The following is a 14,939-nucleotide window of genomic DNA, read 5'->3' on the forward strand; positions in this document are numbered from 1 at the left end:
CCAAGCATATTAAATAATCTATAGCATCGAGTGAAGTGGACCAACTTGTGACCACTCAGAAGAGTCACTACTGACTAAGCTCTAGATCCTCAACCTGCCTTGGGCATGGTATAAGCCCAGGCTCTTGCTGACAGAGTCACAGAGCTAATTAGATGGGTGAATGCTTATGTCATCCGCTTTGCCAAAGAGCACAGTTAAAGTTCATATAATTGTGTTTCAAGGGACAGAAGACAGGATAGTGATTTTAGACAGCCACATTATATGTTGTGGTTTTACTTTTTCCAACTATTAAAAAAGGAGAGTTTTGTTTTAATGACTTTAATCATGGGTTTAATCATGTGTTCCTTAGAAAAATAAGGTTAATTTGATTTGTTTGTATTTATATTGGTATTGTTCAGTTGAACAAGATAATGACAAGTATTGATAACCTCCAAGTTTGGGGTAGTCTACAAAGTAGATATAAGCAACAACTGTACCCTCTCTCTCTGTTTTTATTTAATGTCTAGAAATAGAGCTCCATCATCATGATTGGTTAAGGTGAAGGGAATACACAGAATGTGGAATTAATTAATTCCCAAACCAATTCCCTGTTGCATTTAAGCTAAGTCAGTTTTTACTTTCAGCTACCGAATAAATATTTATGCTACATACAGACATCACATGCCTACTATATGCCAAGGAGTTCTAAGTTTTTAAGAATATGGCATTCAAAGTGATCAGAAGTGCAAGCTTACCCAGGGACCAGCAAGAAATTCTTATAAAAGGTCTAAAAGAAAGAAATATGAGTAGATGAAGCTGGAGAAGTAGGTAGATCATGGTAAGAAGTTTAGATTTTATCTGGGAGGCTTGACAAGTGAAGAGTTTTCAGCTCTGTGTTTTAGGACATTGGTTTGGAGGCAAATGAAACAAGTCAGCCTACTGCAAAAGTGTATCCATTTTTACCTTTTGATGATGACAGTCAAAACCCAAAATCAATGGTATGCAAAGTGCAAACAGCATTTAAGAGGTAGAACTAAAAAAAAAAAAATCTGGTGACCTGGCGGCTGATGAAAACATTGAGAACAAGTAGGTGGCTCAGTGAATAGGAAAATGGAGAAAGAAGCTAGTCTGGAAGAAGATTGCGTGTTCAGTTTTGGAAATGTTAAACTTAAGGTTTCTATAGCATCTTGTCAAAATATTTTGGAGGAAGTAGGATGTGCACGTTTCTGAACTTAGAAGCAAGGCTCTGACAGCTCTTTTTATGGGGCCTTTCTCTGGTTTTGTTTGCAGCAGGAAATCTTGATGTTTTCTTGTGGGACAAAGAGCAGGCTTGCTTACACTTGCTATAAAAAATGTAGATTCCCAAGCTCAGTGTTTCTATCTTGTAACACAAACCACTGCATGTACTGGCATCCTTCTGGGCCCCTCTATGGAGATGCTCAGGTTATAAGATCCATGAGAGTAAGTCTGGTGAAGCCAAAATTCTTCTGGGAACAGTCTCTCAGTTGGATTTCATATTCTCTACACAGGACATTCCAACGAATCTTTTTAGTAATTGGGGAACACATATTATGGGACACTGAATCATAAATTATGCATGGTTTTGCTCCTTTCTTAAAAAATTCATGGTCCTTATTACTCTCTCCACCCCAAATCTCTAGAGAATGGAAAGGACCTTATCAGAATGGGAAAGTTTTACCATTAGAAACATAAAGTTTTGAAGACCCTTTATCCTTTTATCACCTTAAAATTCTTTAGCCTGATAGATGCAACATGCCCAGAAGAATGATGAGTCTACAGATATTCCGGAAAAGAGGTTCCAAATGCCTAGCCATTACAAAGTAGAAGTGAGTGAGCGGGGATGGGATGGGAGGTGAGGAAGGCTACTAAGTACAAATTGTTAGTGGTATACAAAGTACACAGCAGGAAGGGAACATGAGGATGGAGACCAAAAGTGTCCTCCCAGTGAGATCTATTGGATTATGAAGTAGTCTCCCAAAGGAAGTGGCAGGAACACAGTAAAAAGCACCCCAGACTAGAAAATGCACTGCAGGTAAGTAACAATTCTGCACTTGACATGAGATTGGAGATTACCTAATAAATCTTTTCTCAGTCTACGTTTTAACTCTTAATTTCTGTGATACTTAGAAGGAGTCATTAAAGGGGCTGGAGAAGAGGTTTTCAGTAACTGGAAACTAGATATCACAGACTTTTAAAGAGACTTCTTAAAGAGTTAGCTACTTGAAGGCAGAAATTTCCCTTCTAAGAGTCCTCATCACTTACTTTGAGAAATGATCAAAGTAATTTATCATTTAGAGGAGCTCTTTTTCAATAGTTTACTGAGCTAGAATAGTGCTTTGTTATTTTTTGTTTCTCTCCACCTACCCAAGCCCCTAAGGACCAAGAAAATGGCTTCCCCGGCTTGTAAAATCCTTCTGTTACTGCTTTCACTTAATTATTCCTGTGGTTTCCTTACCTTTAGGGCTGTTTTCTTTCTGTTGCAAAGCTTCTTGAATACATGTTGTCCACCTGTGTGTACTGCCTCATCATCTGAAATCTCAGCTTTTTCATCAGTCACACCAACAAATCTACTCTGAAATATTTCCAGTGACCCTCTTCTTGCCAAATGATTATTTTCTCAGTCCTCTGACCAAGTGGTATTTGACACTCTTGACACTGGCCCCTCTTAAACCATCTGCCTCACATCTGCTACACAGGAGGTCCTGGTCTTTTTCCTCCTAATTTCTTGTTTAGTCTTCACTGGTTTTTTTGTTCCCTCTGCTGGCCCAGTGAATGTAACGAAGAGGCTACTCTCTTCCTCCTCTTCTCTAGCTTTGGCCCTTTCCAAAGTGTGGTCCCCAATTTTTCTTCTCTATTCCCTTTTATTAGAATTCTTTCATTCTCATGGATTCAGCTATCATCAAACTTAATTCTTTAAGCTTCTGTTATTTACCACCAACTGACCACTGGGCTTGTCTGCTTGAATTTACCAATGCCCAGTTCAAATTCAGAATGGGAGGTGGCCATGAGGCAGTGGAAGAGACACTAAATACTTGGGTTTCAGACTTGGCTCTTCCTGCAACAGCTGGGTAACCTTGTCAAATTATTCAGCATCTTCAAGACCCAGATCACTTGTCTAAAAATGAGGGTGCTGGGTAGGGCTAATCATCTTTGAATAGTAGTTGATGGAACCTCATTAGCTTTATAGAGGTGACATGGAAGGCCCACGGGGACACATCTCTGGAATTCTACTCTTTTATTCCTTTCTTTTGTTTAATGATACAGGGCTCCTATGTAAAGCTTCATTTAAAGAAATGTCCTTAGACGGGGTGCAGTGGTTCACGCCTGTAGTCTCAGCACTTTGGGAGATGGAGGCAGGTGGATCACTTGAGGTCAGGAGTTCGAGACTAGCCTGGCCAACATGGTAAAACCCTGTCTCTACTGAAAATACAAAAATTAGCTGGGCGTGGTGGTGCAGGAGAATTGCTTGAACCCGGAAGGTGGAGGTTGCAGTGAGCTGAGTTCCACCACTGCACTGCAGCCCGGGGAACAGAGTGAGACTCTGTCTCAAAAAAAAAAAAAAAGTCTGAGTCCAGGTCTTTCCTGATGTAATTTTCTAAAATTCTATAATTTTATGTCTAAAACCCAGTTCACCTCACTCATCAAACTGCATCCTCTTTTAACTTTTCTGTTTTTATTAATGTGAGCATTATTCTTCCACTTGCTGGCGCTCAAACCCTCATTTTGTCTTTGGTTCATTCTCTACTATCCCCTAAGTGCTTTTAAGATGTCTCTAGCCGGGCGCGGTGGCTCACGCCTGTAATCCCAGCACTTTGGGAGGCCGAGGCGGGTGGATCACAAGGTCAGGAGATCGAGACCACGGTGAAACCCCGTCTCTACTAAAAATACAAAAAATTAGCCGGGCGCGGTGGTGGGCGCCTGTAGTCCCAGCTACTCAGGAGGCTGAGGCAGGAGAATGGCGTAAACCCAGGAGGCGGAGCTTGCAGTGAGCCGAGATTGCGCCACTGCACTCCAGCCTGGGCGACAGAGCGAGACTCCATCTCAAAAAAAAAAAAAAAAAAAAAAAAAGATGTCTCTAAATCCAGATTCTCTCAAGTGTCTGTGAGGTGTCTCTCGTGCCGCATTCCCATCTCCGCAACTGGTGCTCTACTCTCAGTTCTACTTGTTTCATACTTTGTTTTAGGGATGTGGTCTCACTGTGTTGAGCAGGCTGGTCTTGAACTCCTGGCCTGAAGCGATCCTCTTGCCTCAGCTTCCCAAAGCACTGGGATTACAGGTATGAGCCACTGCACCTGGCTGATTTCACACTTTGACCACTTTGACTGCTGCAGGAACCTCCTACTTTGTCTCTGCCTCTAGGCTCTTCCTCTTCCGGTCTGTCTTACATAATACCACCGGTCAATTTCCTAATATGTGACTCTTATCTCATCCAACTCTGGTTTAAAACTTCAGATGCTTTCTGACAACCTACAGAAAAAGTCAGATGCTACTGCTTGGCATTTGGGGCCTACTCCTATCAAACTAGCCTATCTTCTTTCTATGCTATGTCCGGAAATGCTCTTAGAAAGCTCTCTCCTTTTCCTTGCCACTTCCTACGTACATTTTACACACAGCACAAGTCCCGTATCTCTCAGAGGCATCTGTTTCAGGCCACTTGCAAGGCTTCCTTATCTGCACACATTTCCTACGCCACTTATATGGCAGTTCATCGCTTATATATCACATTTCACCTTTTTGTTTCCTCCATAAAACCACTGCCGCCTTTAGACAGTAATCACAGTGATCTAAGCACGTGAGGCAGAATGGCCGAATGGAAGCTGTGTTCTAAATCTGTCATATTATTTACATACTAGATAACTTTAGGCAGGGCATTTCTCTAAGCCTTAACTGTTTTAAATGAAAAACATGGATAATACCCTATGCCTCTTCCCCATGGTCGCTGTGAGGACCAAATATAAGTGAGACAGTGCTTTCACAACTATAAATTTCTAGGAATATATTGCGGCATCATTATTACAACCATTACTCACTTTTATGATTCACAGGATTGACTGGATACAGAACAAGCGCTGATATATACTTAGGGTACTGAATCCATGCAATAATTCTGTATAAGACTTTGACTAAAATTATATAAAAATATTTTTGCAAAAATGATAACTGTAGTTGTGTTCAAATAGTCGATATTTTCTATTTTCTCTTTTTCTGTGTCAGTGTTATTATCCTTATAATTAAAGAAGAAAGAAAAAGAAACCAATGATATACAGTTGTTGTTTTGAAGAGCTATATGTAAGGATAGCCAGTTGCTGAATACTTAATTAACATACTGAGTGACACCACCCACCCCCTAAATAGAGAAACCACCGCCAGGTGACTTCGCCTGTGACCCTCCAAGGGCTGGTGGCCTCCATAGCTGCTAGTGCAAGGTGAGTGGGACAGCTGATAAGATCTGTGTGGTAAAGATTCACCATGTCACACCTGACTCTGCCAGCAGCATACCGCAAGGCTCGTTTTCTTTCCCTGCCCGCTTGTTCTGTGGCTGTCTTTTGCTGTTGGCTCAGTTCTGCTAATTGCTCATAGGCCCTACTCTTAAACATCACACTTCTTGAAATCTGGGGCCCTATAGATAATTGTCAAGATGTCTATCAGCGACATTCTTATCCTTTACTCCCATTTTGCAAAGTATCAAAAGCAATTCATCAAATGATATGCCAGTTGCCTATAACCTACAAATTATTCCTTATATGATTAGAACTGTGGTTGGGGGAGGATGGAGAATGGAGATAACCCTCACACTTTCCTTTATGAGCCAGAGACTAGCACATAGCAGGTGCCTAGTGGCTGATACATGAAAGAATGAGCCACAAACAATGGCCTGGAATATTGTAAACATGATGATTTGGACATAGAAGACACTGGTTCTATTTGCCACTGGCCTGCTGTGTTCCTTTGTTTCATTTTTGCTCTTTGTACAAAGACAGGATTGAAGTGGATGACCTCCACAGTGTCTTCCTGCTCCCTGATTCCATGCCTGCTCTGTGCCCTTTTCCCTGACTTGGACCTTCCCTTCAGATTCAGGTAGCCAGCTTGGTACAGACCATATAAACTTATCCTTTATTTCTGATGCCAATAAGAATTAGAGAGGAAAGAGGAAGCAGAGTGAGAAAAACAATTAAAAACCAAATGGATGAGGAAAGGATTGATAAGCATGAGTGACTAAGCTTTAGAATTTTTTATGGTTTCTTATGGGAACATAAGAATGCACCCACCCCCAAAGAGTGAGCAGGATCTCAGGAATTTCCTGTGGGGCAGAAATCCTGAGGCCTTGATGATCTGTTGTGAAATCTTGGCACTGCCCATCCCGAGGGTCATGGGCTCTCACCACTTCTGCCCTTTCCTAGAAGCCTTTGATGATCAAGGTCTGTACAAGGGGAGCCTCAGAGGCCCAACAGTTTTCAGCACCAGAGAGACAATCTGAAAGCAGATGTGTGGGGCTCCAAGATGCAGTGATTCATCATGATGTGACCATATTTTACATTCTGAGATGTTCCACCTCATTGGGGTTCAATTGCTGGATCGGGAGCACATACATTATGTCTTCAGACAACTCCAAGAACTGTGTTTTCTAAGATTTCCAATTGCAAAGATTAAAATAGGCGAGAACTAGTTACGGGTCACATAAAGGACCCTTTAAAGAAAGATGAAAACAGTGTAGTTTAGTGCCAGAGATACCCAGATACAGCATTTATCCTGGTGGCCTTCTTTCTAGGTCATCATTGGTTATATTTATTTAACAAACACCTGTACAGTACTTACTATATGTAGGAAGTGTTATAAGCACTTGACAAATATAAACTCACTTAATTGTCATAAGCGCTCTTCGAAGTCAGGCTATTACATTCTCAATTTACAGGTTAAGAAAATGAATAATGAGGCTAATGACTTGTCCGAGGTCACACAACTAGTTAGAAGTAGGCTCAGGATCTGAACCAATGTTGTCTCACTCCAGAGTCCTAACCACCGCACTAGGTTGCCGGTTGGGTGGGTATTGAGTGCCTGTGGCGCTCTGTGACCAAATCCCTCCTGAGGGCTGTCTATAGTCCTAGCTCACTCAGGAGCCAGCAAGGCTCCACGCAGGCCTGGTGAGCTGTGCTTCTTGCACAAACATGAAAGGAAAGGGGAGCAGGGAGGAAGCCACCCAGGGGCTGGCTGAGGAGCAGCATTAGCAGGGACTGAGGGGGCTGGCTGGCTGCTGCTGTTGGTGGTGACGGACTTCTTTAGTGTGACTTTTAACCACAGTCTGTGCAACGGGGAGGGATTTCAAAGGCAGGGTGCTGGGGCCAATGAAGAAGAAGAGGTGGGACACATGCTTTCTTGACTTGAAGGCTGTGGGTGTGGGAAAGCCAAGGTCAAAGCAGCACTCCAAAAGACTGTGGCTGGGCCACATGCAGGATTGGCTGGGCAGGTGGAGAGGCTCAGGAAAGGAGGACCCCAGTGCTTCTCCAGTCACACCCCAAGGATGTGGCAATAAGATGGAACCACAAAGGTGGTGGGAAGAGAGAGAAAAAGTGGATACAGAAGCCATTCTGAAGGAAGAATGGAAAGATTCTATGTGTGAAGCAGAGGGGGGTGAGTTAAAATCATTTAAACAAGTCAAGTCTACATAGCTAGCAGAATATGGATACCAGAATCAGAGATCACGAAGAATTAGAAGTATTGCCTCTAGGCTGGGTACGGTGGCTTGCACCTGTAATCCCAGCACTTTGGGAGGCCGAGGCAAGTGGATCACCTGATGTCAGGAGCTCGAGACCAGCCTGACCAATATGGTGAAACCCTGTCTCTACTAAAAATACAAAAATTAGGCATGGCAGCATGCATCTGTAATCCCAGCTACTTGGGAGGCTGAGGCAGGATAACTGATTGAACCCGGGAGGTGGAGGTTGCAGCGAGCCGAGATCGCGCCACTGCGCTCCAGCCTGGGCAACAGAGGAGACTCCGTCTCAAAAACAATAATAAATAAATAAATAAATATTGCCTCTAATATTTTAAAATATTGGAGTTGAGGTCTTAGAAAGGCAGCTGGAAATAGGGAAGATGAGGGTCATGGGCTCTCACCCCCTGTGCCCTTTCCCAGCAGCCTTCCATGGTCAAGGTCTGCCCAGGGGAAGCCTCAGGAGATTTTTCATGGTGGTACTTCAGGCTGTGAAGGGCGTGGACTTGAGTAGCTACAGCAGTGTGAGTTACATTTTCTACATACTGAAGAGAAACAGCTATTTTTGAGATCAAGTGTATTTTTTCATTTGGTTATGTCCACAGTGGCATTCAGGCTGGGAATACCCCTTTCTGGCCTGCCTCTTGCATGGTCCCAGTGCACCTGTTGTCCCTACAGAAGTAGCAGCAGTGCTGCCTTTCACCCTCAAAGACATCGGTTTGAATTTTATGTGATCACTGTACCTACAGTCTCTACACAGCAACTCAGTACCTGGCACAGTGCTCTGTACACAGATGCAACTGGTGTTTTTAAAAGAAAAAATATCAATAGTAGACCCTCTAATATTACATCAAATGAATTTGTTACTACATAGAGAGGCCAGACCTCATGGGTGAAAATCACTGGCCATCATAAGGGTTTGGTCAGTACCCTGGGCCTGGAGTCAGCTAGAAGTCTATGAGGAATATATATGTATAGCGGATAGGGAAAAAAATTATGCAGTCACTTTGGGCATGTAATTTTACAGCCTTTTGGTCCCTAAATGCATTTATTGTAGTATCATTTTAGAATAACACAATTTCTTTAATCTCATAGACTGAAGGAGGTAAGGAAGTTAATTTTTCATTTGTATCTACTATTAATGCTTTCAGTGTTTTAAGTATTAACTTTTAATTTTTTTGGAGACCAAACCATAAACTTATAACCTTTTTCCTTTCTTTTCCAAAATATAAGATATATTTCCTACTTGACTTTCTTAGTAATAACCTTTGTTTTCTCATTACAAATAAAAATATGTATTCACTGTAGAAAATATATGAAATAAAGATTAAAAATTAACTGAAATTCTACTGAGATATAAATGCTATTAACATTCAGATATTTGCCTTTTATAGTTTATATATAACCCCCTCCCACATATATATAACATATATATGTGTTTGCATATATACATGTATGTATATATTGTTTAATTCTTATTTGAAAAATAGGATTATGATACATATATAGTCCCCAAATAGAATATTCTACATAAAGAACAGAGACTTTGATAGGAAAGGATCATTTCAATTTCTTAATGTTTCCCATTAAATACTAAGAGGATCACTGCTGCCTGGATCATAACTTAATAATGACTATCACAGTTCACACCATGCTTAAATTGTGGTCTCAAGCTGGCAATTAAATGACTTTCTTTTGGTCTAGTTTTGTGACAGTCATGTTAAAAATGATCTAAAAACGAGAAAAAAAATCCCTTTGTGTCCAGTAACCGCATTCATTATTTAAACTGTTGTAGTATTTTATTTTTAGTTTTACTATATACCACTGTAGACATAACCAAATGAAAAAGTACACTTGATCTCAAAAATAGCTGTGTGTTTCTCTTCAGTATATAGAAAATGTAACCCACACTGTTATAGCTACTGAAGTCCATGCCCTTCACAGCCCGTAAAAGTACAAACATGAAAAATCTCCTCAACCAATAAAAATAGAGCAGCAAACAGAAGAAACTAAAGTGAAATACTTTTTTAAAATGTATGTATGTGCATCCAGAATTAGTCGGTTTGATTTATCTTGTATGATACTAACTCTATTGCTGGGAAAGATTAATTGTATTATGGTGCTCTTGGCATGTTATTTTCTCAGTTCATTTCTCAGTATGACATTTCTTCTTTTTCTCTGCTACAAAGCACCCACCATCATAACTTTCACCTGCTGAGTTTATGTTGCTAATGATAATATTAAAACTTAGAGGGTTGTTTGACCTTTATAGTGGTAAATTAGGTCATCAAAATAGATGGGACACAATCTGATAAATGGGAAAGAGAAAGATTTGATTATTATTAAAGTAAAATCAAATTTTACATGGTTTTCCTGGCATACTCTGAGATCTTAGTAAATACTGAATATCTTCATTCTCTCACACCCCCAAATTGAATTCTCTCTATTCACCGCTGCCTTGCATATGCCACATATCACAACTGTTCCAAGAACCAAGTGTTCCTGATTGCTCCTGCATGGTGCATTGGAGATCCTCTGATTATAAACCAAATAATACAAATAATAGTGGTGATAATAATACTAACAGCCCTTATTGAGTGCTGGGTAGATGACAGGTGCTGTTCTCTTACTATCTCCATTTTACAGATTAAACACTGAAGTACAAGTATGCCTCACTATTTAATCTGTAAAATGGAGATAATAATAGTAACTTCCTTAAGTTTACACACCTAGAAGTTAGTGGCATCATGACTGGGCCCCAGGCAGTCATACCCCAGGGCCTTTAGTCCATGCTGCCTTCTGAGTGAATGACCTCTCAGGAAACTATAGCTTCTCCACTTGGTTCAAGCCCTTGATCCCACCCCAAGTCTGTTCCTTACTGAGAAGTCTGCAGTCAGTCTTGAGTGAGACCCTTTTCAGTTGTGTGCCCTCTCTTCATTGGGCCATGTGCTCCTGGAGGACAGTGACTGCTCTGTGATCCAATGTGCTCCCAACAGGCGGCACTGTGCCTGTCATGTGGACTTGGATGGACCTTGTTAGGAGTGGCTAGTTATGGGTCCAGGGATTTTTTTTGTGTATTATCCAAATCAATGTGATTTCTTAATATCCAAATCAATGTGATTTCTTAAGAACCAGAGTCTCACAATTACTAATGATGTATTTTCTTTTGGGGTTGAATGGCAGCAAAGTGCAACATTTGGATTAAATGAAGTATCTGTACACCTGAGTTCAGTATAATTTGATTGGAATTTATTGAGCCTCCTCCTCTTTTCATTTATTGAGCACCTACAATAAGGGTACATTTTGTGTTAACACAACAAGATTCAAAGATGAATAATAGTGGTTCCTGCTATCAAAGAATGTAGGAGTCTAGAGGGCCGCCGGCTATGTAAAATGCATTAAAATACAGTATGACATAAGCCATGTAAAATATATTAAATACACTATGATACGCGCCATGATAAAGAAGAGCCAGGGTGCTGGGGAAGCCCAGAGGGGCACCTAGCCTGTCCTGGGGTGGAGAGTCTGTGGAAAAGTATGGTCCACAGGCTGGTAACACTGGCATTATCTGGGAGCTTACTAGAAATGCAAATTCTCAGGCCCCAGCTTGGACCTGCCCAATGGAAAACTCTAAGGTGGGGCCCAGCAATCTGTGTTTTAAAAAGCTATCTTAGATTTTATTGCTTATTAAAGTTTGAGAAGTATAACCTCAGAGAACATAAGACTCACAGATACAACAATTAGACAAGAAAACATATCTAATTAAAACCTGTAAAATAAGAAAGTTGGATGATGTGATCTCTACCACCTCAGTTTTAACTGTCAGTCCACAAGACTTTTATACACATCTTAAAGTTAACTGGAGTGATGTGTGTTTATCATCAAGATCACCTGCAGATAATATGCAGAAGGGAAGTTTGTACTTCTCACCTAACCTCTCCAAACAGATTCACAGAGCCAACTGAGGCTGCTGTAGTTCCATCAATGCAATCATCAATCAATGAGTATTACTAATGTACCCACCTACATAGGCTTATTACTGTGTTAGGTTCTGCAAGGAATACATACAAATTCTCCACTTTAAGGAACATGATCTGAGCTGGGGAGATAAGCCTGTCATAAGTGGGTTGTTCAAGGTGGTTGGAATGATGATAAATTGTAGGAATCTGGAGAAGATGGTGATTGATTTGGACTGATTTTAGGGTAAGGACCTAAGAAATGGGAATTGAGCTAGGCTTAAAAACAGGCAGAATTTGCATTGCAGACTAAAAGGGTGATAAGATAGATGGAGAAGCTGAGTTATCAATACAAAATCTAATTATTTAGCATTTTTAATGAATGGTGCACCAAGCTGAATTTGACCTGTTGACTCAAGCCATTTATTCAGGAAATCAGGCCAACATTATTTCTGAATACCAGGCTGATAGTTATTCTGTTTTTACCAAGGGGACTAGTTTGAATACTGTCATATAAAATGGTCAGGAATGGTATATATGCTTACAGCTGTGAGGCTTATATGTTATGCCTATATGTGTGTGTGATTGTGCATGTGTGTGGTGAGGGGGCCAGAGAATTATACTGACACAGGTACTGGGGCTTGATGTAGATTGTACTTGTATATTGTTCCCATAGTTTCAAGTCATCTTCCTAAAATTTGGCATGAAAAGAAATTGCCTTTGCAAATTAGATTCTGCGAGTCTCATAAACATAAGTAGCTCACCAGCATACACTGAACAGTCTGGAAATTGTCCAGACAGAGAAAGCCACTCTATGATCTCATAGAGAGGCTGACAGAACAATAGAAACGACATGTTAGTGAGCATCACGGCCACAAGTCTCCCCTGCAAGGACAGTTTCAAGCTGGGAAAGCTGAGACTTTGAGGTTTTTCTTGGAAAAAAATAATGAACAGATTTCTGTTATATTAAGTGTTCCAAGCCTGGTTGAATGTTTTCAGGGGAACCTAGAGTTTTCAGAGAACGGCCTCCATATACCTGGCAAGGGGCTGCTGCCCAGAGAGGGTGACTGACAGGCAAAGACTTCCCTGGCTCTGACGTCTGCACAGCTTAGAAATGCAGAGTCTTTTTTTTTTTTCTTCCTTCAGGAAACTCTTGCGGTCTTTCTATAAAAACATACTTTAAAACTGTAACAAAACATGTGAATGCCTTTTCCTTTGGGCAACAGCTTTCCTTCCGAATTCAACTTTTGCTCTGCCTGAATTAGGAACATGTGGAGGAGGTGAACACTGAGGTGCAGTTTGCTGAATTTCTGACATTTTGTGAGACCCTAGGTTAGATTTAAAGCCACTAGTGTGGGGTTCATAGTCTTGGAGGTTGGATTTAAATTCCAAGTTACAGGTGGTTACAAACAGGACGTCAGGTCCCCCTGGGCATGGTGGACAGGGCAGTAAGGAGGGAAGGTGTAGCTGCATTTGGTGGCCATGAACTCACACCTGGGGATACTTCTCACTGTTAGGCCCCAGCAAGAGAAGGGGGTGGGCACGGAGAGGGGGGTCTCCATCAGAGCTGGGAAGAGTTTTGAGGTTGGAAGGATTAGGACACACTTCAGTCTGTAGCAGGAAATGTAAACATATTTATTGCCAAGTCGAATCTTTGTTTCCCCCAGGAAGCCCACCAAAAATGTTACTTGTAGACTGACATTTGAGCTTTTTTGCTTCCAGTTCAAGAGCCTTATTTTAGGATAAGCATTTCATTAAGTGTAGATATTTGTGCAACTGCAAACATACCTTTGATGCAAGCGGATTTCACAGCTAGAGTTGGCAGGGCAGTTGCATGATGGTGAAAACTGCTGCTCTGCTGCCTGCCAGGGTCAATTTAGAAGGGCTGACGTGCACAGCACCATGAAACTTAGGCAGCTCTTCCTGTTCCAGTCTTTCCCACCTTTGTTCCCTTTTTTCTTCATTCTATCTTTGTACCTACTTTTTTCCTTGTCATTTTCCGACATATTTCCTCAAAGAAATGCCATATCCCAGTGAGCTATGTGTCAATGAGATGGATGAGGTTGGAGACGAGCAGTGTGTGAAGAAATAGAGAATGACCACCCTTTGCAGCACTGCAGAACCATCCTGGGAGAGCTGGAGAGTACCAGGCGAGGAATCCTTGTGGAAGGCTAGCATCAAGGACAGAGTCAGACCAGCACTGGCTGGTGCATTTCACAACTGTCCCCTTCCTGGTCTCATGTGTGGTTAGCAGAAATGAAGTGGTGTGGAAATCACTATGGAATATTTAATAATCTAAATCATAAAAACAAATGTCTAGGAAGCCCTGTGGCTCCTGAGTGACATACAGAACTAAGAGGAAGGGGAGTTCACCTGCTGGTGCATCCTTGCTCCTGGTGGTTTTTATACCACTAATCCTGGTGCCTTGTCAGTGGAGACTGAAGGTGCTTGAGGAAAGGAGACTCCCTCCCCTCCCCTGCTGTTTTATGAGGCACTAGGGCAATCTTCTGCTTCCGTCTACCTTTTTGGCTCCCAACTCTTTCCATAGATGCTACTGTATGTTCCTCCTGTTCTTTGTTGCTCAGGATATCAGGCAGTGCTAAGCCATACCTCTTGTGCTATCAAAATACCAGTGACATTCTTCATAGAAACAGAAAAAAGTCCTAAAATTTATATGAAACCACAAAAGATCCCAAATAGCCAATGCAATCCTGAGCAAAAAGAACAAAGCTGCAGGCATCACATTACCTGACTTCAAAATATACTGTGAAGCCACAGTAACCAAAACAGCATGCCACTAGCATAAAAATAAACACATAAGACTATTAAGAGTAGAGAACCTAGAAATAAATCCATGCATTTATAGACAACTGATTTTCAACAAAGGTGTCAAAAACATATAATGGGGAAAGGACAGTCTTTTCAATAAGTGGTGCTAGGAAAACAGTATGCAGCAGAATGGAACTAGACCCCTATCTCTCACCATGTACGAAAATCAAGTCAAAATGGATTAAATACGTAAATATAAGACCTGAAAGTATGAAACGACTAGAAGAAAACATTGGGAGAAAATATTTGCAAACTCTCCATCTGACAAGTGATTAAGAACCGTAATATAAGGAATTAATAACATAAGGAACTCAATAGCAAAAAGACAAATAATCTATTAAAAATAGGCAAAATATCTGAATAGACACTTCTCAAAAGAGGACATACAAATGGCCAACAGTTGTATGAAAAGAAAAAAAAAAGATGAACATCACTAATCATCA

The 14,939-nt window shown here is 41.1% G+C and overlaps 1 protein-coding gene and 1 non-coding gene across 11 annotated transcripts in view; both read right to left on the reverse strand.

Moving 5' to 3' along the window:
- The window catches only part of ENOX1 (ecto-NOX disulfide-thiol exchanger 1), a 324,009-nt gene that overhangs the window by 26,459 nt on the left and 282,611 nt on the right, over positions 1–14,939 (reverse strand). The window lies entirely within an intron of this gene.
- Positions 10,346–10,405, reverse strand: MIR7168 (microRNA mir-7168). Its single transcript, NR_130435.1, has one exon. It is a non-coding gene; the product is annotated as a microRNA mir-7168 (primary transcript).

Source organism: Macaca mulatta, chromosome 17 (genome assembly GCF_049350105.2).
Source record: "Macaca mulatta isolate MMU2019108-1 chromosome 17, T2T-MMU8v2.0, whole genome shotgun sequence".
NCBI classification, from domain to species: Eukaryota; Metazoa; Chordata; class Mammalia; order Primates; family Cercopithecidae; genus Macaca; species Macaca mulatta.